We start from the raw sequence: 25319 nt of genomic DNA, 5'->3' as shown, positions 1-25319 counted from the left end.
AGACAAATACTATATGATTTCACTTATATGTGGAATCTTAAAAAACAAAAGCCAAAATTTAAGCTCATAGTTACACAAACACAAACTGATGGTTGCTAGAGGTGTGAGATGGGGTGGAATAGGGGTTGAAATGGACAAAGGGAGTCAAAAGACATAAAATACAGTTATAAGGTAAGTCATGAGGATGTATGTACAGCATGAGAAGTAGAGTTAGTAATAATACTTAGAAATTTGAAGTTGCTGAGAGAGTAGATCTTAAAAGTTCTTATTACAAGAAAAGATTTCTGTAGCTAAGAATGGTGATGGTTATTAACTAGACATATTGTGGCAATCATTTTGTAATTTATACAAATTTTTTTTTGAAGTACAATTTTTTAATAAAGATAATTACAAAAGATTGAAAAATCAGCTCAGAAAGGCCAATTACTTCTTTAATAGATCAGTTTTTTGACATAATAACACATCAATTTTAAATACTATCACATAAAGCATGGTGGAGAAAAGAAATTTTGCTTCATAATTAGAAAACTCACAATAAAACTTGCCAAGAAAAACAAAAACAAAGCCATTTTGAAAATAAATACAGTCCATGCCAAAGTAGTAATGAAGTAAAATGAAGCCAGAAGTCTTCAAAAGGAAAAAGCATTTTTCTTCCCAATATTTTCTCACTTTTTTATGGTTTCTGAAAGTGGTGAGACTCAAAGTCAAGGATTGCTGAGCTGTTCTGATTTGATTCCTTTGGTATCTGTTTTTTCACCACTATTATTCTTGGATTTATCTTCCTCCTTAACATCTGCTTTTTTGTCCTCCGTTTCCTTCTTGTCTTTTTCAATTCTAGCTTTTTTTGCTCCTTTCTTATGATCAGTCACATTTCTACGACTGCCTTCTCCTTCGTCCTCAGGATCTGAGAACTCTTCATTACAAGGTATTCGTTTGTCTGATGCTTGAATAGAAATTCTCTTGTCTGGATCTTCTCCATCTTCATCTCGGCTATCTTCATGAACTGCATCTTCTGGAATAGCTTGCATCTGGACGCCAGGTGCATGAGGCAACATGTGTAAATTTTCAAATAAACGCTGTTTTATCTTTTCCATATATTCTGGAGTGTTCTGGTTTGTCATGTTTGAAGGACTAATATGCAGTTTGAAGTCCAGTCCAAAATACTCAAAATAATCATTATATGGCAATTCATTGGGAATCTCACAATCAAGGGCAACTGCAGTCTCATATGTCCAACACCAAGCAACGTTGCGGATTGTGTATCCACCTCCCCCAAGCATCAGTAATGGTAAATTGAAAGTTTTTACAACTTCTACACATTTAGCATGACCTTTAACTGTCAAATTGAAACAACCAAGTCTATCACCAGATAGGGAGTCTGCACCACACTGTAGCACCACAGCACTAGGCTGATACATCTCCATCACTTTTGAAATAATAGGCTTAAATATCTGGCCATATGATTCATCATCTATACCATCTCTCATTGGAAAATTGACAGCATAGTATTTGCCTTTTCCTGCACCAATATCCCTTAAGTCTCCTGTTCCAGGAAAGTATTCCCCATACTTATGGAATGATACAGTCATTACACTATCTGTTGTATAAAAAGCCTCCTCAACACCATCACCATGATGGTTATCAATATCAATATATAAGACTCTCTGATGATACTTTAGTAATTCAAGGATGGCAAGCACAATATCATTAACAGAATCCTGATGCTTCTGATTTCTTAGCATGATGTAATCCTCCAGCCCAGTTAACAGCCATATCAGTTTGTTGTCTGTTTAATTTCACAGCACCAGCCACTGAGCCACCAGTTGAAAGCTGACAAAATTCAAAAAGTCCATCAAACACTGGACAGTCCTCTCCGACATTAAATCTCTGCATCTGCTTACTATACTCAGACATGCTATCTGGTCTTATTGAACGTAGAAATTTGATGTACTCCTCACCATGATATTTTGTCATTTCTTCAGCATGGCCTATATATCTCCATTTTTCTATATAAGCCATAATTTAGCAGCGAGTTATGGGTCATGCGGATCCTATGAGTTTTCATGGGATGACCCTGTCCGTAATAATAATTTCCAATATCACCATCGTAGTAGTAGCAGACTTTCTTCTTGCCGCCTCCTTGACTGTACGACATGGGCTCCCCGGCCACCGCTGCCTCCGGCTCCTCCTCTTGCTGCTGCTGCTACTGCTGCCTCCGCGGCTCCGGCTGGGGTGAAGGTGGACGGTGGCAGTCCCGCGGGGAAGGGCAGGCCGGAGGGAGGAGAGGAGGGGGGTGCCGGGAGGGCTGGGTACCGCCCAGCCGAAGGGCCGAGAGCGCCGACCCAATTTATACAAATATTGAATCATGTTGAAGATCTGAAATGAATGTAACATTGAATGTCAATTATACTTAAAAAAAAAAAAAACCCAGGTAACTCATAAGTACAATAAAGTTTGAGAAGCACTGATCCTTAACATCAAGAGATGGTTTTTTCCTCTTTTTCTACCCCAGTCTTAGTCATTTGGGGTTCTTTAGTGTCCAATAATGATTTGGACTAACATGAGCTTGAAAAATGCAAAACCATATGAATGTTAATGTGTTGCAAGAAGATTCTGAAAGTGATGGCATCTTTTCCACCTTGACTATTTTGAGGCCAAGGAAATGCAGCCAATAATTAGAAATTGTTTTCTAGTCATCCATACCTGACCTTTTCAGGTGAATTAGTTTTAGTCTCACATAAAAGAGCTATGGGTTGAACAGGTGAAAACAGACTACAAGGAAATCAAATGGAAAGACCACTGCTAGCAGAATTTCAGATTCAGGTGGATATTTGTTAGTATACCCTTTCTGTCTGACAACTTGACAATATGGATTAAGAAAACCAAGTATCTTTGACCATTCCTAAGAATTTATCTAAAATACATATTCCAAGATGCACATAAAGATTAGTGATTTAAAATTTGTATGTGTTGTTATTTTTTTAGTGAAAATTATACATCACTTAAATATTCAACACAATAATGGAATGATTAATCAGATTATGATGTAGCCACATGATGAATTAATATGCAGCTAATAAAATTTTATTTTTGATTTGGGAAAAGCTCCCAATATGCTAAATGTAAAGGTAAGCTCACCAAGTAAAAGCAGAGTATGATTCAAATTTTATACAAAGTACTAACACATGGAAAAGAAATATTCCAAAATATCAGTAGTAGTTATTTCTCAGTTTTAAATTGTGGCAAATTATTATTTATTTATTATTTTCAATATTTACCAAATTTTTTACAGTATATTATTTCTATCATTAGAGAAAAAAATTAAATAACAACAAAATGTATAGTTAGTACTCCTTGATTACTGCTTCTGATTTCAAGTCTTGACTTGGAAAAGAGAGTGTATTTTTGATGGAATAGTCCATCACTTTTTTTCTACTTGCTGCCCTTTGTTTTTGAGAGTGACCCTCCACAGACACTAAATATACGCTTCAAAAATGACGAAGTTCTGATTACGGATATCCCTTCTTTATTCTTCTGCTAAATCCAAGAATATGACAATAATTTTATCCAAGGTTAAATGTCCATTCCCCATCATGAAAGAACTTAAAAAATTTTTCCATTTTTAAATAAATACAGTTGCACAGGAAGTAGTAAAGATAATACAGAGAAGTGTGCTATGTCCTTCATCTAATTCTCTCTTGGAGCAATGTTTAAACATGAATTATTTGCTGGATTTCATTTCTTTATCCGTACAGCAGGAAACTAGTGCTAAGTGGCTACGTCATCAGCTCTAAAGCCAAGTCCAGTCCTTTCGGTTTCTCTATTTTGAAAAGGGGGAAATATCTTTTTTCTTAAGTTCCCATGGTTGACACTGAGTCATAGAGGTTTACAAAGAAATCTCAGCCTGTTGTATCATTTCTTCTGGCATATCCATGTGTAAATGTTACCTCTTAGTTGTAGTTTCGGTTGAAGAATGCATGCTTCTCTCTTTATAGGGAATTACCAGGTACTGCTGGTATTTTGCTCAGCTAAGTTGATGTAACCTAATTGGAAAAACAGGGTGGAAAAGATAGTCTTGACTGATATAAACTTCTCTTTTGTTTTTAATGTGTTGAGGCTTCAACATGACAAACTTAAAACATTGAGGGCTGAAAAAATAATACTCTATTAAAAGACATCTGCTTGGTGATGATATTGAAACAAAGAAAAAGGACTACTCTTACCAAACCTGACTGCTCTTCTCAACCATTGTTAGTGGTAAAAGCACAGCAGCTCAGAAGTGGCAGGAGTCAATGGTGGGGACTCTATAGTCACTTTGCCCAAATTTAAACTGATTCTGCCACTTATGCGCTGTGTGGCCCTGGGCAATTTCCTATTCTTCAATTTCTTTATCTTCTGGCCCAAGAGTAGGCACTCAAGAAGTATTAGCTATCACTCCTGTTGTATAAATTCTAAGTGGTTGATTAACATTCTTTGGGATTCCCAACCATTTTACATTCTTCAAGAAATCTTTTTTTTAATTTAATTTTATTTATTTATTTATTTTAGAGTTTGAGTAGGATTGGTATTAATTCTTCTTTACAAGTTTGATAGGTTTCACCAGTGAAACCCTCTGGTCTTGGACTTTTGCTTGTTGGGAAGTTTCTGATTTACTGACTCAATCTTCTTACTAGGAATCAATCTGTTCAGATATTCTATTTCTTCATAATTCAGTCATAGTAGGTTGTATATTTCTAGGAATCAAGAAATCTTTAAAACTAGTATAAATTTGCATATGTACCATGATAACATTGATTTGCAACCCTCTAGGATACATTTCAATTTTAGTCTTGAACAAGTGATTCTATATGATCTCACATGTTCACTTGTGTTTAAATGGTTGGAATTCTCTTCTCTCAACACTCATCTTCAGATGCCAAATTGACCAAATTTTCTATCTACACTTGTGTTTGTCTCCCATAACCATTCAGATTCCTAACATTTTTATGTTCACTTATGTACAAATTTAAAAATTATTTTAGAGAAACTCAAATGAGATTATTAACCAGAGGGTTACCACTTTTCAATCCAAGAGCCCAGAACAGAGATAATCTGTTTTTTTCTGTCCAATGGAAGGAGTACCAAAATTGAAAAACAAACAAAAAAATCCTGTCACTTTGCCAAACTAATGGAGGAACATTTCCCCAATCCACATAAAGCCATTCTATGAGCTAATTAATTTGTTCGATTAAAAGTAAGAGAAACATTTACATGCACCATGTGTAAGAGCAGGTATTGGAAAAAATACTCAAAAAATAGCTACAAACTCTGGACACATCTGAATGAGCAAACATTCTTTTTAAATAGCAAGTCTCAGATTATTGTTGTTCAGTCGCTACATCATGTCTGACTCTTTGCAGCCCCATGGACTGCAGCAGGCCAGGCTTTCCTATACTTCACTATCTCTGAGTTTGCTCAAACTCATGTCCATTGAGTTGGTGATGCCATCCAGCCATCTCTCCCTCTGTCACCCACTTCTCCTCCTGCCCTCAGTCTTTCCCAGCCTCAAAGTCTTTTCCAATGAGTTGGCTCTTCACATCAGGTGGCCAAAGTATGGGAGCTTCAGCATCAGCATCAGTCCTTCCAATGAATATTCAGGACTGATTTCCTTTAGTATGGACTGGTTGGATCTCTTTGCAGTCCAAGGGACTCTGATGAGTCTTCTCCAGTACCACAATTCAAAAGCATCAATTCTTTGGCACTCAGCCATCTTTATGGTCCAGCTCTCACATCCGTACATGACTACTGGAAAAAAACATAGTTTTGGCTACACAGAACTTTGTTGGCAAAGTAAGGTCTCTGCTTTTTAATATGCTGTCTAGGCTTGTCATAGCTTTTCTTTCAAGAAGCAAACGTCCTTTAATTTCATGGCTGCAATCATCATCTGCAGTGATTTTGGAGCCCAAGAAACTAAAACATATCATTGTTTCCACTTTTTCTCCATCTATTTGCTGTGAAATGATTGTACCAGATGCCATGATCTTAGTTTTTTGAATGCTGAGTTTTAATCCAGCTTTTTCATTATTACAATTTTCAAATCTTAAATGCTCCAGCATCCTTTAGAAATATTACACATTCTCAGGTCACAGAATTAGAATTCCTAAGGATGATGCAGCAAAACCCTTCATTATACAAACGGTAACAAGTACCCTGGTGGAACTGACTCACTCGCTTAACGGTATTGGCTATATCTGGTAGCTGAACCCGGATATTCTGACTCCTTGTAATGGCAGCAATAACAATTTCTTGGTACACAGCTCTGAACACTTTTTCTTATGCTGTCTCCCTTTAACTCTCACTTTTATTTTTCCTTCTCTCCATCATAAACCAGCTTGTCATTCCCAAGGTCCTGGTATCCTCTAGGAGAAGCCCAGGAAACAGTCTGTCTCCTTTGCAGCCCTTATCTCATACCACGCACATCCCCACCCACTATTTGATACTATCATCAAGTACAGAGGGGTTTGTGTTTATTATCCAAGTCCATACAGATAAGATATTGTCTAAAGAAACGGAATTTACTGTTTCATGAAAATATTCACTAATGAAATCACTGCTCTAATTCCCACATATTTTACACTAGTCTTTCCTTGTCCATGGCATCTACAAATTGGTCTGTCATCTCTTTCTGATATTTAGATATGGTAAACATATGCTATAAGACTGGGAATGCATTGCAAACTGATTGCAAACGGAAGTTGTAAATCTTGTTAAGGTTGCCAGAATTCTATGAAGTCTGTAATTATAAAATTAGTCCTAAGAAACAAAGATTCTTACCTCTCTCCCTCTAGTTTTTCAAAGACAGCCAATGTCACTGATAATGATAATCTGACACAGTTTAAGATTAAACTTGTTACTTAAAAGAAAGTAAACAAGAATCATAACACAATAGGCATTTTAAAAGATTGATTTAATTAATAAATTGATGAACCATCTTTTAAATTTTGCTACAGGTACCAAACATACTTTGTTCAATTATTTGTTTCAAAACAAAGTCAAGACTTGATTCATTCTAAGACTTCATGCATAATCTCAACTCCAACCCCAATTTTGTTCAATACAAGATAAATGGAATTTATTTTCATAATTTGCTCCTTTTAAAGGTCGAATTTCAAACAAACATTTATTTAATCATTTACTGTAAAACTATGGCCCCCTCTTTAAGTGGTCTTTTTGTAACACCATAGCTCCTCAGAGAGGGAATATATGCATACATCAACAAAGATTAGAAGACTAGAAAGACAGTAAAATCTTAGTATAGGTCGCATCTCTTGAGTGGTAGTATGGCAAGTGATTTTTATGTTCTTCTATGACTTTTTCTAAGTTTTCCAAAATTTTCTAAAAATAAATACATCCTCCTTTTGAAATATGAAGATACTTTTAAAAAGATAGAATTCTCCTTCTACTCCATCTCCTCATAATTCCCCACTCCCATCAAGAACCTGAAGCCCTGACGTCGAAACTCCTCTTTCTTCTCAGACACTATTCCTGTTTTCAAGGGCTGCTGCTGCTGCTGCTAAGTCGCTTCAGTCGTGTCCGACTCTGTGCGACCCCACAGACGGCAGCCCACCAAGCCCCGCCCTCCCTGAGGTTCTCCAGGCAAGAACACTGGAGTGGGTTGCCATTTCCTCCTCCAATGCATGAAAGTGAAAAGTGAAAGTGAAGTCGCTCAGTCGTGTCCGACTCTTAGCGACCCCATGGACTGCAGCCTACCAGGCTCCTCCATCCATGGGATTTTCCAGGCAAGAGTACTGGAGTGGGCTGCCATTGCCTTCTCCATTTTCAAGGGCAGAAACACTTTTAATGCCTGTCATCAATGCACTTAATCTTTAATTTTGCAACTCAACATTAAAATAATTTACTACATATTTCTGAGTAAGTTTGCAATTATTCTAAAGCTTTTCATGACCCTCCTTTTTCAAGCAAGGGAGATGGTGTAGGTAACATCTGACAGGTGGAAAACTCAATATTTTTGTCAGACTTTTCAGGCCTCAGGGTGTAAAAGTTAGTTCTGAGAAATAAAGTATCTTATCTTCCTCCCCCTAAAAGATAGTAAGCCTTTTATGAGTTCTATGCTTTATTGGGTCAAGTGTAGGAAGTCCTTATGCTGAAGCCCTTCTTCTAGCAATAATTAGTGGGTCACTTGTCTCTTAAGGCCACCTCTGATTCGAGATCATAAAACCATGATGCTGAAATGGCACTACAAGAAGTCACAGACGTAGTCCTGCCGGCAGAAAAACAATGGCTCATCTTCTTTCTATCCCAAAGACAATTTAATCCTTTCCTTTATTTATTTCATTTGTCTATTTTCCTGTGTATACTCTTTCCATGAGGAAGAATGAGGAAGAATACTTCTCCCCTTCTAATGTCAGAATTGTATGGCTGACAACAAAAGACATGTAAAATGAAAGAGTAAAATAAAAATAGGAGGCAAAAAGTCAAGGATTGAGGAAGTTACAAAAAAATAGTAATAAGTTTGTAATTAATTAACATACGCCAACACAGGAGACATAAAAGACACAGGTTCGATCCCTGGATCAGGAAGATGCCCTGGAGGAGGGCATGGCAACCCACTCCAGTGTTCTTGCCTGGAGAATCCCATGGACAGAGGAGCCTGGCAGGCTACAGTCCATAGGGTCCCACAGGGTTGGACACGACTGAAGTGTCTTTAGCACAGCACAGCACATATTATAAACACATTTTTAGTCAACTTATAAGTAAGTAGTATAAGTTACAAATAGGGCTAGGAAGAGGAAAAGGCTTATAAAGGCACAGGTCTTGAAAAACTATATAATTGTTACAGTTGAGCTTAGTTTCACTCTAAACTGCCTGCAATTAAAGCTAAAAGAAAGAAAGAATCAGTATAATTTCATTTTACTTCATTAATTCAGTGGGGGATTCTATAGTAGATTAGAATCTACTATCAGTTCAGTTCAGTTCAGTCATTCAGTCGTGTCCAACTCTTTGCGACCCCATAAATTGCAGCATGCCAGGCCTCCCTGTCCATCACCAACTCCTGGAGTTCACCCAAACTCATGTCCATTGAGTCAGTGATGCCATCCAGCCATCTCATCCTCTGTCGTCCCCTTCTCCTCCTGCCCCCAATCCCTCCCAGCATCAGAGTCTTTTCCAATGAGTAAACTCTTCACATGAGGTGGCCAAAGTATTGGAGTTTCAGCCTCAGCATCAGTCCTTCCAAAGAACACCCAGGACTGATCTCCTTTAGAATGGACTGGTTGGATCTCCTTGAAGTCCAAGGGACTTTCAAGAGTCTTCTCCAACACCACAGTTCAAAAGCATTAATTCTTTAGCGCTCAGCTTTCTTCACAGTCCAACTTTCACATCCATACATGACTACAGGAAAAACCATAGCCCTGACTAGACGGACCTTTTTTGAAAAAGTAATGTCTCTGCTTTTGAATATGCTATCTAGGTTGGTCATAACTTTCCTTCCAAGGACTAAGCACCTTTTAATTTCACGGCTGCAATCACCATCTGCAGTGATTTTGGAGCCCCCAAAAATAAAGGCTGACACTGTTTCCACTATTTCCCCATTTATTTCCCATGAAGTGATGGGACCAGAAGCCGTGATCTTAGTTTTCTGAATGTTGAGCTTTAAGCCAACTTTTTCACTCTCCTCTTTCACTTTCATCAAGAGGCTTTTGAGTTCCTCTTCACTTTCTGCCATAAGGGTGGTGTCATCTGCATATCTGAGGTTATTGATATTTCTCCTGGCAATCTTGATTTCAGCTTGTGCTTCTTCCAGCCCAGCGTTTCTCATGATGTACTCTGCATATAAGTTAAATAAGCAGGGTGACAATATACAGCCTTGACATACTCTTTTTCCTATTTGGAGCCAGTCTGTTGTTCCATGTCCAGTTCTAACTGTTGCTTCCTGACCTGCATATGGGTTTCTCAAGAGGCAGGTCAGGTGATCTGGTATTCCCATCTCTTTCAGAATTTTCCACATGATAAAGCTATTATTGAAATAAAAAAATGGCAGAAAACCTGTGACAGATAGGCAATTGTTTCTCTAGGCAAGAGTACTGGAGAGGGGTGCCGTTGCCTTCTCCGATGAAACTAAATATAACTTCTATTATTAAGACTAAAAAATTGTTACCTTTTAACCAGATAATGGTTTAAATAATCTTTTGATTTTTCTCTGTAGATTATTTACCAGTCTTCCCTAATGGCTCAGCCATAAATAATCTACCTGCACTGCAGGAGACATAGGAAGACAAAGGTTCAATCCTGGGGTCAGGAAGATCCCCTGGAGGAGGAAATGGCAACCCAGTCCAGTATTCTTGCCTGGAGAATCCCATGGATTCTCCTTTATGTAGATTGTTTAGATGGTTTATTTCCATTTTGACTTTAGGATAATTTTTTTCTTTTCTGACAGTGTCCTAGTAAAGATTAGGGTTTAGGAGATGTTAACTAGAGTAAAAATATTTAACAAATTTTACTACAATTAATGTAGTTTAAATAATTTTGAATTATCCCTTACCCTTCCTTCCTAAGGCTGTTTAGTCTCTCAAAACTGCAGAATTTAGACCTGAAAGAAAGGACTTTAGAACTTTTCTAGTTCTATCTCCTCATTTAGCAGTCCTGGTCATATTTTCTTAGTGAATTAGTCTCTGAAAATGCATAAAGTACAATTTTCAAGTTAAAAAAAAAATGACTCTCAGATAAACAAAAAAATTAACACGCATTAAAGATTTTACTCAACTTGTTAGTTAATAAAGGAACCAGGAATTCTCTGGTAATCCAGTGGTTAGGACTCTGTGACCTGGGCCCAATCCCTGGTCAAGGAACTAAGATTCCACAAGCCACACAGTGAGGCAAAAAAATAAAAGGGACCAGAAGGATATTAAAATCAATACAAAGGTCAAATGAGAATTGACAAAGGCAGATGAATTGATTTCTGTCTCAGATATAAAATTGGTTAATCCTTTAGCAGGGCAACACACACCATGAACTACAGGATTCTTTTCATTGGTTAGAAATTACATGCATCTCTGCAAGATGAATAAAGTTGATCTTCATTATTTGCAGATTCCATATCTGTGAAATTCTGCTCATTAAAACTTATTTGTAACTCTCAAATTAATATACTTACCACACTTTTGTGGTCATTCAAGAACATGCACAGGGCAGTGAAAAATTTGAATTGCCTGATGTGCATGTTCCCAGCTGAGGTTAAACCAAATGACATTCTGCCTTCTTGGTGAAGCTCTCACAATGTAAACAAATGTCTTTTTTGTGGTCTATTGAGTGCCGTGTTTTTTACATTTCTGTGGGGTTTTTTTGTTGGTGATTTCACTGTTGAAATGGTATAGTGCTGAAGTGCTGTCTAGTATTACTAGAGCAAGCAGGCGTTAGTGTACCTTATATGTGGTGTGTATTAGATAAGTTTTGTTCAGGCCTGAGTTACAGTGCTATCAGCCATGAGTTTGGTGCTAATGAATCAACATTATACATGTATATATTAAATAAGGTGTTTCAAATATGAAAGGAGATTATATATTGATCAGTTAATGAAAATGTTGTAACCAGGAGCTCTCAGGAATTTAACATTGTATTTCCCATAAAAGTAATAGATCTCTGTGTGTGCTAAATCACTTCAGTTCAGTTCAGTTCAGTCGCTCAGTCGTGTCCGATTCTTTGCGACCCCATGAACCACAGCATGCCAGGCCTCCCTGTCCATCACCAACTCCCAGAATTCATCCAAACCCATGTCCATCGAGTCAGTGATGCCATCCAACCATTTCATCCTCTGTCGTCCCCTTCTCCTCCTGCCCTCAATCTTTCCCAGCATCAGGGTCTTTTCAAATGAGTCAGCTCTTCACATCAGGTGTGTCCAACTCTGTGCAACCCTATGGACTGTAGCCTGCCAGGCTCCTCTGTTCATGGGATTCTCCAGGCAAGAATATTGGAGTGGGTTGCTATGCCATCCTCCAGGAGATCTTGTCATCCCAGGGATTGAACTTGTGTCTCTTTTGTCTCCTGTATTGGCAGATGGGTTTTTTTACCACTAATGCACCTGAGATGTAATAGTCAGTATTTGCTAATTCAGTGTTCACAGTAGTGTTATAGAACATTACCAGGAATAGTGAGACTCAACTGTTTATTTAACTCTACAAGTTAATCCCTGCAGAGTTATAAAATTCGCCTGGAACTAGGAAGTCAAACCCAGCACTGGACTGCAAGAACACCTGATAACACTTTTCCTTATTTCCATATTTCAGATAATATTTCTAGCAATATTTAATTAGCTTATAAAATGCCTCGACCCCACTTGAGTTCTCTGCTGTTTTCTAAAGTTGTGAAACACAAAGCATTTTGATCAGTACTATGTGGACTGCTTTTTCTCACTTCTAACTCCAGAGATGCACTGTCTTCTAACATATAAAATCCAGTCTCCTGTGCTTTAAACATCATCACTTTAGTTCATATTTAATCTGTCATTCACCGACTTAAATCCGTTTCTGCTATTCCTAGTGTTTGGAAAACTTACATTTCAGTTATACAGTTATATATGATATGATTATCGTATTTTGCTCTCAACTCAAATATAAGATGGCAAATCAAACTTTTGCAATCCCTTAGATGGGTTTCCTTTTGGATGTTTAAAGGACCTTATTTAGGAAGTTTTGTTTAGGATAAGAGCCATCTGGCTAACTTAAAAGACCTGCTATATAGCATCAGAAGACAATTCATCAAGTTCTGCCACTCACTAGTTGTGTGTTGCGGGTAAGTCATGTCACTGCTCTGTGTCTCAGTTTCCTTGTCTCTATCTCAATCTCTAAAATGAGGTTGAGAGCTACCTAACTTGCTTACCTCCCAGTATTATTTTAGCGACCAGCTACACGTGCATAGGGCAGACAAAGTCTAACCTAGTTCCTGGGTTCAGGCAGTGACATTTAAGCTGACACTGGAAGAAAATAAGGAAAAGAAAGGGTAGCTTGTGAAAGTCCCATCTGGAGGACAGAGTGTGTGTGTAGGCGAACCCCCAGACTGCAAATCCAGTGTCACTGGAGGGCTGAGGGGGCCAATGGTGAGGCTGGACTGAGACATGGGCTTGGTAACTGCCTTGAATATTCGTCAAGTCATTCCTTTGTTAAACAATTAAAAATAATCAAATTAACAAATCCCCTCTTAGATGAACATTTCCTGCTTATTTTGGTCCATCTTAAAATTGGGATAGTAATCTAAGGGCTCCTAGTCTAGCTTTTCCAATTCCTAGCAGCGGTGATTAATTTTTTGCTATAAGTTGAAGAATATTTGTATATCTTTCGTTAAACAAGAGTAAGAACATATGAAAAGTAAGCAAGAATACCACTGACATCTCCTGCAATAACTCAATGAGATATTATAAGATTCCAACCAAATTTTAGGAGGAATTCCTAGTGACATAGTACAGGTTTTGACACTATTTTACTTGGTATGGCAAATGACAAGCACACTTACCCTCAATGGAGATCTTAGCAGGCAGAAACTGGCCAATGCATTTTAGAAAGCAATGTTTTACTTTAAATTCAGTAAGCTGAATGCACAAATATACCGCTGCAATGCCATGAACTGAATTACGTGGGAAAACCTAAGGGTTCAGAAACAGCTTCCAATCAGTCATTAGGAAGTTGTGTTGCCCTGTGAAAGGTGAGCTTGTGCCTGCAAATTAAAAACAAAACAAAACTGTTTAAACATCTGGCCTCACAACATAATCATACAAGTCTTCTTAAAACAGATTGGCATAAATCAAGCTGGAGAAATTGGGCCCGTAGTTAGAGAACACTACTATTAAAAAATGGCCCCTTCTAAGGGAAATCTGAAAGAAAAAAGAAAGCTTTCATCAGAACCATGAGACACTTCATTATTCCCAAATCTAACCAAACCTATTTTAAATAGGAGTCATTTAAAGCAACTTGTGCTTACTGTGAATGTCTTTAGACTATAAACCAATTCCTACAGTGTTTAACAAAGAAAGACATATTGTTAACTGTGATGAATATGCTAACAAATTTTGAAGGAAGGAAGATTAGACAACCACATCTTACCACATCATCTGATTTTGTTAGAAAAATATTCTTCACATGTTATCAGTATCTTAAATGTTTTAAAAATGGGTCATATATAGGAGCAATGCCAGTCTGAGATCTAAAATGTAAGCTCTAATCGTAAAATGTGAATTTCAATTTTAAGCTGTGGCTACTCTATGACCATGGGTTCATGACTCTGAAATAACTATCTCTATTTTAACTTAAAGTGGTTTGTTTTATAAGAAAATAACTGCAAAGTTTCAGTTAAGGAACATAAAATGTTTAGTAGTACTGTATAAGTTAAAAGGCATATAGTATATAGTAGCTTTTTTAAGGCTATGTTCCATCCAAATCCAAAAAGCTTAAAATATTTTACCATAAAAGTCACATTATACTATTTGGCTATTGCAGTTTCAAAAAATGCAAAATAAAATGCCATGTTATTCTACAGAGACAAATATACCAGTTCCTCAAATGAACATATTGATTGCTCATCACACTTAGCTCTGAGTCTCCTGTCAGCCAAAGCATGAAGAAAAATATAAGTTATGTAATTCTTACCATATGACTAAAAGAAGCATACTATTCCTTCAGGCAATCTTTTCCTGATACTAAATTCTAAATGGAATTAATGTTTATTTTCTATCTTATGTATGCTGGGGAATTTACATATATGTTATGATTTTATCCTGTCAGTGGACATCATAATAATCTATTTTTTCCACTCTATGAAGTGTAGGTTCAAATCTAGGACTGCTTAATTTCAAGGTTTATGCTTTTTCCATATTTCCCAAGTTCTTTGCACTGAGCACTTTAAATCCTGCAATGGATCAGGATCCATCTTAAGAACTGTCCTAGGAACTCAGAAGCATTCTTCGTATTGTCATTTCTTCTATTTAACCTCTATAGAAATTAAGGACATACTTTTTTGTTGTCGTTGTTTGGCAGCTCTGAATCTTGGTTGTGGCATGTGGGCTTCTCTAGCTTCAGTGAGCAGACTCAGTTGCCCAGTAGCACGTGGGATCTCAGTTTCCTGACCAGGGATCGAACCCACATCCATTGCATTGGAAGGTGGATTTCTTAATCACTGGACCACCAGGGAAGTCCTAAGGACATACATTTTTAAAATGACTTACTAAGGTTCTGTTCTGGGCAAGATAGCCCTATTCAGTCTGTTTCATCCACTGAATACCGCTATGAAATCTAGATAGAACACATGGAACAGCTATTTTAAGGCTCTTGAAAAGTAAATCATAGTAGATAGATGGGAGGAGAAGATATGAATTGAAGGATCACTGTACTGATGGTGACTTTTCAATTTTTATCCCTCTAATATTTCCTAGCCTGAACTGAAGGCAGCCCCAAATCCAAAAGTATGATCGCAATTTGTAGCCTGAACCCAACCAGGTCAATTACCCACTAAAACAAAAAAAAAATCAACATTCTCCATAGGATTTCAATAAGACCCAGAGCCCTATAATATTCAAAATATCCAGAGCACAATCCAAAATTACTCAGCACTGAAAGAACCAGTAAAGTCTCAACTCACATTGGAAAAGACAATCAATAGCTGCCAACACCAAAATGACAAATATATTAGAGTTATATGACAAAGTATTTGAGGTAGCTATTATAAAAATGCTTTAAAAAGTAAGAGTGAGCAGTCTTGAAATACATAGAAAGATAAAAATTCTCAATAAAGAAATAGAAAATATAAAGGACCAAATGGAAATTTTACAGAGAGAACAATAAATGTTCCCTGTACTCAAAGTGCTTGTGATCTAACTGCAAGGATAAGAAAATTTTAAGTTACAGAGATCCAAATAAACAGGTTGAAATCCATTCACAGATTTCAACAAACTCAGAGCACTTACTAAGACACTTAAATCATGACAATACCTTATGTAAAGTACTGTGACAACATGCTGAAAAAACAGAAGGGCCAGATGGAGGGAGTGGTCAGTCCTTAAGGGGAGGGGATAGAAAAAGATTATTGTAGATGTCCTATTTAGGATGAGATTAGATCAAGAATGTCAGCGACTCCACAAATCACTATTTTTTGCTCTTATACAAGTCAGGATGAAAGCACTACAGAGCTGGTATAGAGAGTCTGCCATTTCAAACTGACTGGATCCCAAACTGCAACTTTCTACTTCACTATCCCTAACTTATGGTGGGAACCTTGGCCAGGATGGAGTTATAGCCATCCCGTGTGTGTGTACCAAGTCGCTTTAGTAAGAAAGGGCAAAGATTTTACCCGCTATTTTTGTTCTGAAGGAAGATTTCCTGAAGCAGCCACTGATATATTATTGGCTGGAACTTAGTCACATTGTCTCATCTAGCTTTGATGGAAATTGTGAAATTTTGTCTTTATTTTAGACAGCCAGGTTTACATCTAAAATCTGGGAGTTATAAAACTCAGGAAGAAGACAAGAATAGCTACTGGGAGACACCCCGGGATGTTTGATACAGCAGGTTTCGTGTTGTAACCATTTGAACTTCTCTGGGTTTCTAATCCTTCCCTTTTCTTGGTTACTCTCCTGCTTCAAAGGCCTCTCTATTTCTCCTAACTGGTTTCTCCTTGATTTTCAGTTCAGTTCAGTCGCTCAGTCGTGTCTGACTCTGCGACCCCACGAATCGCAGCACGCCCTGTCCATCATCAACTCCCGGAATTCATTCAAACTCACGTCCATCGAGTCGGTGATGCCATCCAGCCATCTCATCCTCTGTCGTCCCCTTCTCCTCCTGCCCCCAATCCCTCCCAGCATCAGGGTCTTTTCAATGAGTCAACTCTTCGCATGAGGTGGCCAAAGTATTGGAAGTTTCAGCCTCAGCATCAGTCCTTCCAATGAACACCCAGGACTGATCTCCTTTAGAATGTACTGGTTGGATCTCCTTGCAGTCCAAGGGACTCATCTGCATGTGTAATGACCATCTAAAACTTAACATTGGAAACTTATAACCGAGCTCCTGAGCCCCTTCTTCACCCTCCTAATATTTTATCCCACCTTCCACATCTCAGTGAGTAACTCAGGTAAAAACTGGGCATCGCCCTTGAGTTCTTTCTTCTCATCTACATGTCCCGTTCACCGTCACACCTGGTTTTCTCTTCCTTTGAAGTGCCCAGAATCTGACCACTTCTCACCACTATTACCTCTTTATTCCAAGCACCACTATCTTCTGCTGTGATCATTACACATGTATTTATTTAATAGGGTAATATCCCCTCTTATTATTCTGTTTTAGACTTTTCTGTCATAAATTTCATAATCATTTTAAAAATAGTATAGACAGAAAGTCCCACTGATATTTCAGTTTCAAAAGTCTTAAGCCTGTAAAGTTGGGGAGAATTAAAATCTTACTTTTAATCTCTGCACTCAAGAATATGGCTTCCCCCCACCCCCCATATTATTAAAGCCTTCTTTTATCTTTCAGTTGATTTATAGTTTCCTTTATTTATGTCACACATTTCTCTTGTAAATTTGTCCTGAGGCATTTCATGTTTTAGATGCCATTGTGGGTGACCTCATTCTTATCATAATGTTTTCTAGTCTACTATTGCTGGTATATTTGTCAAATGACTGGAGGGAATCATTGAATAGATGGTGGTAGCCTGTAGTTTATTTTTTGGGTGGTATTTGAAATTCAAGCTTTTGAAAAAAAAATTGAACTCAAGTAAAACCCAATGACATGGAATATACAACCCTAAAAGAAAAATATAGTCATTTAGACTGGAGATTAAAAATCTATGTTCCAGATGTATGCATTTGTTAAAACTTGTCAAGTGGTACATTTAAGATTTGTGCCTTTCACTGTGGGTAAATTTTACCACACACACACACAAAATCCCTAAACAAATAGGCAGGCTGAAGTGTTTAAAGGTAAAGCGTGCTTATGTCTACAGTTTACTTTGAAGTGCATTAAAAAAAAAAAAAGGAGATGGATTGGTGGGTAGATAGACAAATTGGTAGGTAAATGTCTATAAGAAAGCAAATATTGCAAAACAACAATTATAAAATCTAGGTGGTGAATACGTGAGAGGTTACTACAGTTTTATCAGTTCTGATATGTTTGAAATTTTTCATAATAAAATTTCTGGAAAAAAATTCCTCATATCAACTACACATTTTGTTAAAGTATCTTGGGCTTCAGTAGTGGTTGATATCTCAGTGGTTTTACCTCCAACAAAGAGAACCTCTGCCATTTGTGGCTTGCCATTTGTTTACTAGTGGTGAACTAAAAACATCTTTGATTTTCTGTTCTGTGTTTCTATTCTAAGACACTTATAATTAACACTGTTGGGAGCATAATGTCATTGCACCCAGTGCTATCGAGTGCCAGCAAGCAGCCGAGACATAGCCTTCAGCCTTCATGGTGGGTTGGCTCATTATCCAAATGCAAGGATGCAAACATACTGTAGTTGCATTCAGAAGACTAAATTAGAGGGCAGTGGCTTTAAATTGTAGAATGAATCACAAGCCAAGCTTGTTCAATCTGTTTTTCATATGTTAGCAACCAAGATTTGAAATATTACTCCTGGCTTTCAACATTGCTTTCTTTTCCTTGTAAGGTTAATAACAGAATAAGCTAAGTTGAACTAAATGAGGTGTGACAGAGCCTCCTAACCCTTTTCCCAGTTCATCAGAGTTTCCAGGGATGGATGGGACAGGTAAGTTTTCATAACTGCTTTTTTTTGGGGGGGGGTATTATAATCCTTTTCATTCATATTGACCGTAATTCTGAATTTTCTAGTCTTGTTTGCTGTTTTACAAGTTTGTGCTTAGAAAAAAAAATAGTAGTGAAAGTCTTTATGCAGCTATCTTAGATGTAGCAAAGAGATAACATAACATTTTATAAAAATAAACAGATACCACCCTCTTCCATCTCTCACTCATGCCTGAGGTTAACCAGTTTAGGTGTAAAATATATCACAGGTAGAAATATAAATTCTGAATATATACGGCATGATATCTTTTTGTCCGAACAAAAGGAGCTGATAAGAGATTATAAAACTTACTTTGTGACTCTAAGCCCAACTCCTACCTCCAGTTTATAGGTAAGATGAAGACTGTTGGAGGTGAGAGTTACTTTTGGAAATAGTTATTAGAGCCCTGTGCTTTAAAATCTTCCTATCTGACTCCCACCTTAGATAACAGCTATAAGAGGATGGCTCAGAGAACTTGCCATAGGTCTTCAGGTGTCTGGAGGACCTGGAAACTGACTTGTACCTGGAAAAGTCTAAAGATAAGGGCTCGCTAGAGCTGCCCCTGGTGAGAGAGTGAGGATTGAAGGCTCTAGTGGGAATGGCCGGTGCTTTCAGGATTTGGTGGAACAAAAATGAGTATTTCCAGTGAAGCAGACTGGACATCACATCACACATGCTGTTCAGCATGAGTTGTCTTAAAGTGTCTTCATTCTAGAAGCCTGTCTGCCTGACAAGATGGCCCTGAGAGGAAGAGTGATCTTGGGGTATAAATTGAGAAGCAAGAGCTTATAGGAACAGTGGTGGGGTCAACTGAAAGATGCTTGCCCACGTCTGGGAACAATGCACTGGGGACCTCAAGCAGGGAGTCTTCAACAGCCCACAAAACATCCCTGAAGAGAAAGAGCCAGAAACTCTGCCTGTCTTAGGCAGAGGGCCTAAAGCCATGTGGCAAAACGATTAGGGAAATGGTAGAACATGTAGAGAAAAACAGACTCACTACAAGTGTCCAAGTGAAAGTCATTCTGTTGTGTCTGACTCTTTGCAACCCCATGGACTATACAGTCCATGGAATTCTCCAGGCCAGAATACAGGAGTGGGTAGCCTTTCCCACTCCAGTGGGAAAGATCTTCCCAACCCAGGGATCGAACAGATCTCTTGCACTGCAGGCAGATTCTTGACCAGCTGAGCCACAAGGGAAGCCCACAAGTGTCTTCAAACCTCAATCTGGTTAAGAACTGTGGAGGAGGGAATGCAAACTAGTCCAGCCACTATGGAGAACAGTGTGGGGATTCCTTAAAAAACTGAAAATAGAACTGCCTTATGATCCAGCAATCCTACTGCTGGGCATACACACTGAGGAAACCAGAAGGGAAAGAGACACATGTACCCCAAGGTTCATCGCAGCACTGTTTATAATGGCCAGGACATGGAAGCAACCTAGATGTCCATCAGCAGATGAATGGATAAGAAAGCTGTGGTACATATACACAATGGAGTACTACTCAGCCATTAAAAAGAATACATTTGAATCAGTTCTAATGAGGTGGATGAAACTGGAGCCTATTATACAGAGTGAAGTAAGCCAGAAAGAAAAACACCAATACAGTATACTAACGCATATGTATGGAATTTAGAAAGATGGTAACAATAACCCTGTGTACAAGACAGCAAAAGAGACACTGATGTATAGAACAGTCTTATGGACTCTGTTGGAGAGGGAGAGGGTGGGAAGATTTGGGAGAATGGCATTGAAACATGTGTAATATCATGTATGAAACGAGTTGCCAGTCCAGGTTCAATGCATGATACTGGATGCTTGGGGCTGGTGCACTGGGATGACCCAGAGGGATGGTATGGGGAGGGAGGAGGGAGCAGGGTTCAGGATGGGGAGCACATGTATACCTGTGGCGGATTCGCTTTGATGTTTGGCAAAACTAATACAGTATTTCAGGTTTAAAAATAAAATTGAAAAAAAAAAAAGAACTGTGGAGGAGAAACGCTTTAACTAAATGAAGGATTAAAGTTTTTGTTTTGATCAAATCAAACTTTTAAGTCATAATGACAAGACCATGTGATAAAACCTCAAAGCTGTAAGAAAATCATTCAGATCTGCCCATGATAATGTCATGGGGAAGAGGGTCTCACTCAGTCATATTTGAAAGACAATAAGAAAAATAAAGCTATTTAATCATTTTGCCCACGAAATCCAGCTAGTTCATAAAGATGATGCATGAAGAATAAGCCAAACACATGTATCCATAGGAATTTAAAACTGAGGTGGATTTTATTGTTACCTCAATGACTCACTGGCTTGCCATGTGCGAAGACTATACTTCCCCACTCACTGATGTCAAGCTTGACCATGTTACTTGCTTTGGCCAATAAAATAGGAGTGGGAGTTACGTACAAAACTTTTAAGCAAGAGCTTTAAGGGTCATTACATGACTCCCCCAGCATTCTTCTCCCCCTGCCATAAGAATGGCATGTCCCAGATAGAGGCTGCTTCAGCCCAAAGTAAAGAGCATGTGAAGCCGATCCACAGCCAACCTGTAGTCAACATGAAATATGAGGGGGAAATGAATATTTTGTTGTAACCACTGAGGTTAGGGGCTTGTTTTCTACTGCAGCATAACTAACCTAAGCCAACCAAAACACAAGCTTATAAAAAAGTTAAATAAAAATATAAAGATACCATAAAGTAGATTGTGATATAAGTGCACAGACAGACATTATGAATTTGGACAAAGGAAAGATGACATAATATTGAAATGGTCAGAGTTGTTCTTAATCCTGAAAATTGGAAATGACAGTCAAATACAACATAATGCTATTAGGTCATTAAATATTATGCTATAGAGGAGTCTTTAAGGGCAGAGGAAGAGATCCATGTTACAGTGTTTAGGTTTTTTTAAAAAAGTATGTTAAAACCCCAAATATACAATATGAACCTCTTTTTGTAAATAAAAAATGTTTTCTCTTCTCTCCCACTTCATTAGGAAAAAGTGGAAAATTATCCTAAAACACTACCAGTATTTATCTTTGAGTGATGGAATTATAAGCTATATTTTAACTTTATTCTCTTTGCTTATATGATATAGAGAAGGAAAATATTTTAAAATAAAAAAAATTCAGTAAGAATGAGAAATACACAAATTAAAGGAACAGGAAGAGTGTCTGAGCTCTGGTGATAGAAATGACAATGTAAAGGAAGCTACAAGAAGCTTTATAAAAAGAATTGATAGGAACTTGGTTCACCAGCCTCTGAACCTCTCCAGGGCTTCAGCATCCATTCATGCTGAAGCAGTTTTAGGTCAACATACTGAGATCCTTGAGATTTGTTACTTTCTTCATGTTTCTCAAATGCAGGCTCCATATTCTCATCCCCATTAATACTCATCCATCTGTTCTTTTCTCTCTCATTTTTCCTCTCTAATCCTCTCTCTATTGTAAATAAACTCCTGCACATCATAATCTGTTGCAAACTCTCAAGAAAACAGTGTGCCTTTCACAGAGTAGAAGATCAATAGATATGTGTGTGTTGAATGAGTACTTTTTTCTTAGTGTTATCTCACTGGATACCTTCATCTTTGCTCCCCATCCTGCAGCCGCTGCTTCTCATCTTGTGCCCCTATTCTAAGTGAACGGTGCCACCACCCACTTAGCTGTCAAAGCCTGAAGTCTGAGAGTGTCCTCGAGTCACCATCCACTTGCCAGTCCTGTCAGTTCTGTCTCCTTCAAGTCTGTCAAGCCAGTTTTCTTCCCACTTCTTTTCTGCCACGGCCCTTGGTTCAGGGATTCAGCATTTCTTCCCTGAATTATGGCATTAGCCTTGCCTCCAGATTTTTCCTCGCTCATTTCATTCTTATTCCCTGACCAATCTTAGGGTGATTTATTAAAAGTGCAATTCCGATATAACACTGCTACTGCTGCTGCTGCTAAGTCGCGTCGTCAGTCGTGTCCGACTCTGTGCGACCCCATAGACGGCAGCCCACCAGGCTCCCCCGTCCCTGGGATTCTCCAGGCAAGAACACTGGAGTGGGTTGCCATTGCCTTCTCCAATGCATGAAAAGTGAAAAGTCAAAGTGAAGTCTTTAAAATCTATCAAGGGCTTTCCTGAGAGTTCTGATAAAAAACCAAAATCTGTAACATGGTAAGTGAACAAAATTCTTCACCATCAGGCTTTTAATTATCTTTCTTCTTCTGCCAAACTGTGATACTCCACACACACTGAAAAATGTGCAGTTCTTGAAACACAACTTGCTTTCATTTATCTCTTATCTCTCTCTGCCTAGAATGTTCTTTCTCTCATCTTCATCCTCCTCTTCTCATGAGCAAAACCTACTCGCACTTCCTGCCAAAACTCAACTTAGGCATCACCTTCTTTGTGAAATTCTCCTTAATTAGAATTTTCCGTACTCACTTTATTCTTCCAAACCATCCCTGCCTACTTCAAGTACAGCACCTTACACCATACTGGGATCTTTTTTTTTTTTTTTCCTGTGACTTCCCCACTGCAATATAAGCTTCCCCTTGGAGTCACCAATCATGTCTTATTTATCATGTACTTGGCATATAGTCGATGCTCAAAAAAAAATTGATGTCAAATGTAGTGATTGATAGACTATGAAGACTAAGCAGAATAGAGAAGTCCAATTTGACCAAAGTTTTTATACTAGGTGATTAGTAGAACTGAGGTGCTGAGAACATAAAGGGGAGTTTGGAGGCAGTTAGTTTGAGAAGAAGGCTGATGCTCTGACTTTATACATGATGAATTTCATCTGACAGTATCCAAATGAAAAAGACAAATATGGACATTTTCCTACATAACCACCATGCTCTTACCCACACAGACCCATGGCAAACATACCACATGGGGGACACGTGGGCAAAGCTGATCCCTCACTGGAGTGGCAGGCAGCATCCAGGGCACTGCAAGTCTCCCATGATCACTCAGAACTGAGTATGAAGGGGATAGGGTTAAAACAGATATCTATCTGCTTATATGAGCAAAACAAAATGCTACAAACTTAAAACCAATAAAAATGCAGATGAAAGTAATTCTCCCCAAAGTGTACTTTATTATGTAGTTTTAGCATCTTGTTAATATTTTAAATTTCCAAAAATAGATAAAAAGAAAAAGCAATCTCTAAAAGTTCAAAAAGAATTAAAATGAATGTTTCATTGCTTTAAACTCTATATCAAGTTGGTGATATAACTACATTGAGAAAATAATTACTTCAAGTTATTAATCCAGCATTTTAACTGTATGTCATCAATGGAATATATTCTAGGGACAGATAGAGCTTCAGAGAAATCACAGACTTCATGCATTAAGTAGTTTTATTGTTAACAGTACTATTATCTTGCAGCTGTCTTTTATATTGCAAGATAAAGCAACTAGCTATGTTAATGTTGTTAGGAGTCAAGATTTTCCACAGTACTATATATTTATATATCCCTGTAATGTTAAATTTGAATTGGAAATATCAGTATGTGCCTGTGATTTTTTTTTTAAGTTTAAATAAATATGTGTTTCATAGCTGTGACCACTGAAAAGGCCTAGATGTAATGACAGCACAGATTGTGACCTTTAAATATCATTTCCCACTCAGGAAGACAAGGCTTCTTGAAGGAATGAGTGATTCCAGATCTAAGACCTGAGATATATGTGTATGTGTGTGTGTGTGTGTGTGTGTGTGTGTGTGTATCATATATGTGTGATTATTGCAAAGAAATATGATTATCAAGCATGTCTTAGATGATGAGGTCCTGAGTTTAACCAAAAGACATGAATTTGTAAAGTCAGAATGCCTCTTTATTATTTGGTGAGGTGACGTGAAACTACCAAATAAACTGGGTATTTCATATTCACATTCTCTATCTGTGGACAGATCTTGGGAAACCCAATTATAAGCAGAAGTAGCATGAGGAGTACCAAGCCCAAATGAGTAGAGTTAGTTGGATAGTCATAGCAGATGTTACCAAGCCATACTCATCTGAGGCAGACATCTCCACCAGGTGACTCTTACACCCCTGTAGCGTGGAGCAGGTTCTTGTGCTCTGCTTACCTGGTATTGTGGTGTTACGGACCCTTGGCCTCCATTCACTCTCTACTCACTTTCCCTTCATTATTTTCTTCTGGTCACTCCTCTCCCCACAAGCAAGCTCTTTTGATATGGTGAGATTATCAAGTCTTAGGAGCAAAAGACCAGATCTGTGGGTTGTCCCACAGATGTTAATGCACAACATAGTTGCCCACATTTCACAAGAAAATACAGATTTCTGGCTTGTCTCATGGGAAAAAGGAATTGGGCAACAATGAGCTGGAGTAATAGGAGCAGCACGAAATCCCCATTTCACCACGCAACCACCCAGCCCACATCACTCGTTTCTGTCCCCTGTCTGGCTGCTATAGGCACTGAGGTTGCAGCTCTCATTTTCAGGGGCCTCTGTAGAATCAGTCACTCTTTTGAACCACTGCCCTTGTTCAGTAGCTAAGTCTCAGAAAGTAAGCTTTCTTCCTAGAGTCTAGCTTAAAGGCC

At 38.1% G+C, this 25319-nt stretch overlaps 1 pseudogene; it reads right to left on the bottom strand.

Annotated features, from left to right (window-relative positions):
- Positions 1-352: 352 nt before the first annotated feature.
- LOC102399321 lies at positions 353-24983 on the bottom strand (annotated as a pseudogene).
- Between the last annotated feature and the right edge of the window lie 336 nt (positions 24984-25319).

This window comes from Bubalus bubalis, chromosome 1, assembly GCF_019923935.1.
Source record: "Bubalus bubalis isolate 160015118507 breed Murrah chromosome 1, NDDB_SH_1, whole genome shotgun sequence".
In the NCBI taxonomy this organism is placed as follows: domain Eukaryota; kingdom Metazoa; phylum Chordata; class Mammalia; order Artiodactyla; family Bovidae; genus Bubalus; species Bubalus bubalis.
Note: the sequence above shows the minus strand (reverse complement) of the source record. Positions and strands in the feature narration are given on the sequence as shown.